Source organism: Muscardinus avellanarius, assembly GCF_963383645.1.
Source record: "Muscardinus avellanarius genome assembly, chromosome: 1".
Lineage (NCBI taxonomy): Eukaryota > Metazoa > Chordata > Mammalia > Rodentia > Gliridae > Muscardinus > Muscardinus avellanarius.
Genome location: NC_137786.1, coordinates 76,271,450 through 76,274,181, shown reverse-complemented (window position 1 = coordinate 76,274,181; position 2,732 = coordinate 76,271,450). Strand labels below are relative to the sequence as shown.

The window sequence follows — 2,732 nt, the reverse complement described above, 5'->3', positions numbered from 1 at the left end:
GGTCAGAGTAAGTATAAGAACTCAATCTGCTAGTACCCTTTTGGAAAAAGGAGTGCTGAGTCAATGAATTCAGCCAGCCTCTAGAGGCTGGAAAGGTCAAGGGAACATTTTGACTGCTAGTGCCTCCAGGATGAAATATTGTCTTACCCATACCTGTATTTTGCTCACTGAGATCTGAGTCAGACATTGGACCTACAGAAATATGACAATGTATTTGTTTTGTTATAACCCCACATTTGTAGTAATTCGTTATAGCAGCAATAGCAAACTAATACATACATAAATATTGTTTTGTGAATCAGTAAGGGTGTAGAATATTAAATCCTTCCCTGATTTATTGTCTCATTTCCTCATCATCCAAATTTCAAATACTGTTTTTCAAAACACTAATTTGATATATTTACTACAATTAAATCTTTTCCCTTACCTGACCTTAACAATAAAAAACAGATGCTTACTTATTAATGTTAAATTACATTTTATGCACATTATTTATGATTTTCATTTATATAACGAATCAAAATCTATTATCTTTATTTCCTTATTCACCACTTGTGGGATTGGCTCACAGCCCCTATTTTATTCTTTATATTTTTGTAAGATAGAATTGTAGTCCATTATCTCAAAAATATAAGATAATACTCATTCTTCTCTTCCCTAGAACTGGCCAAACTCCTTTTTCCTGAACATTTCTGTTAAAATTCCCACAGTCTTTAAGCCTCAGTGGGTTTGACTCCCTTTTAGAAATCTGTTAGTATAGCCGAATGTGGTGGCACACGCTTGTGATTCCAGCATTTGGGAAGCTGAGACAAAAAAAAACAACAAAAACCAAACAAACAAACAAACAAACAAACAAACAACAGTGACTGCTCCATCCACTGGGTACCCTGGACATCTAGTTTGCTTTGTTTTTATTTTTATTTATTTTTATTTTGTGGCATTGTGGATTGAATCCAAAGATATATACATAGCCCTTTTTATTTTTTCTTTTGAAACAGGGTTTTGCTAAATTGCTGAGCCTGGCCTAGAACCTGTGCTACTCCTGTCTCAGCCACTCAAGCACTGGGATTACAGGTTCCTGGCCTGCATTATTTTTCTGCCATACTCCACATTTACTTTGACTTATGTATTTTACTTATGTGTTATTCCTCCTCCCTCTCTATTAGAAGGTAAGCTCCAGGAGAGCTTTTAGTTAATGTGATCACTGCTCTATTTCCAGAGTGTGGAACAAACTTGGCACCCAGTAGGTGCTGAAATATATATATTTTTTCACAAATAGGACCTTTTATTTGTCACTATTAAAAATCTGGACTTTTAAACAGATTCTTGGACTGGTGGTTTATATCCATCAGCTTGCTCGACTTTAGCGCCTGTCTCATCCCCAGTAGCTTTTCCAGAACTGCTACCTTCACCATGAAGCTCCATTAGTTTTCCCAATTCAAACTTGGGTTTCTTCAGCATTTTTACTTTTCTAACGAAGACGTCATGAAGAGGATAAATAGACTGGCAAGCCTTTTCTATGTCCTTCCCAATGCTATCTGGAATCAACTCATTGACTACTTCTTGTAAGTCATTTGTCTGCACCTCCCGGGTCATGATTTCCATCATCTTCTTCCGGATTTGGCAGACCTGTTGGTGCTGAGCATAAGAGGTCTTCCGTATCTGATTGTTGCGTTTTTTAGTAAAACCAACACAGAAGAGACGCAACAAATAACCATCGGTAGTCTTGATATCAACATGAGCTTCAATCATGGTCTGCCATTTTTTGACCATGGAACACATCTTGTCCCATGTAAGACCCATGCCATGGAAGTTAGTCAGGCAGTTTTTACCCTGAACGTCCTCGGTGATTAGCTTGAATTTCCTAAATGCGACTTCATCATTCTGCAGATCAGCAAGGCTCACTTCAAACACACGACCCTAGAGGCCATCAGATGAAATTTTAGTTCCTTGAGTCCTCGTGACTAGTGTTTTCCCAATATTTCTTATATTGAACATGGCCGGGGCTTTCACATCATACCAGTCTTTCTTAGAAAATGGATCAACCACTTTCTTCTTGGCTCCCTTCTTGCCGCCTTTAGTAAGGCGCTTGTTCTTGCCGACTGCCATGGTGCCGCTGGGAGAGCCAAAAGGGGTGCTGAAATATTTGTTGAATCAATTATTGAATGATGACAATCTGATTTAAGTACCAGATGTCAAAAACGTCTTCATGCAGAGGTTACATTTGAAATTGACTTTGAAAGGAATCTAAGAGTGACTTTGAAGGAAGAGGAAAGGGCATTCCAAGCAAAGGAAGACGCAAGTGTAAAGCAAAAGACTCTGAAATATCCTGTGGGGCCTGCACTGAATTCCATGTTGCCTAGGGCTATGTGTGAGGGGCAGTCACTTGAGGCTGAAGTGTGTGTGATCAAAGACCCACAGAGACTCAGGTATTTATCTAAGGTTTTTATTTCACTGTCTAATAGGATATCCATAAAAGTTATTTGACAGGAGAAGTATAATACAACTCTTGGAAGACCATCTACTGGCTAGGTTAAGAATGGACTGGAATTAATGAAAGGAAGAAGAATGAGAGAAGGATCTTTTGTAGACCAAAGTTCAGTGCCTTTGCCATGTGATCACAAGTTTAGAACTTGTACACTTGCAAGTATAATCATTTTCCCAAGTGATTAGAATATTAATGAGTTAAAATTATACCAAGGATACTTAGCCTCATTCATAAAGTAACTTGT

General features: G+C 38.1%; 1 pseudogene across 1 annotated transcript; it reads right to left on the bottom strand.

The window, feature by feature from the left end:
* Positions 1 to 1,314: 1,314 nt before the first annotated feature.
* LOC308276498 (small ribosomal subunit protein eS1-like) lies at positions 1,315 to 2,109 on the bottom strand (annotated as a pseudogene). Its single transcript has one exon. The product of its transcript is annotated as a small ribosomal subunit protein eS1-like (transcript).
* Between the last annotated feature and the right edge of the window lie 623 nt (positions 2,110 to 2,732).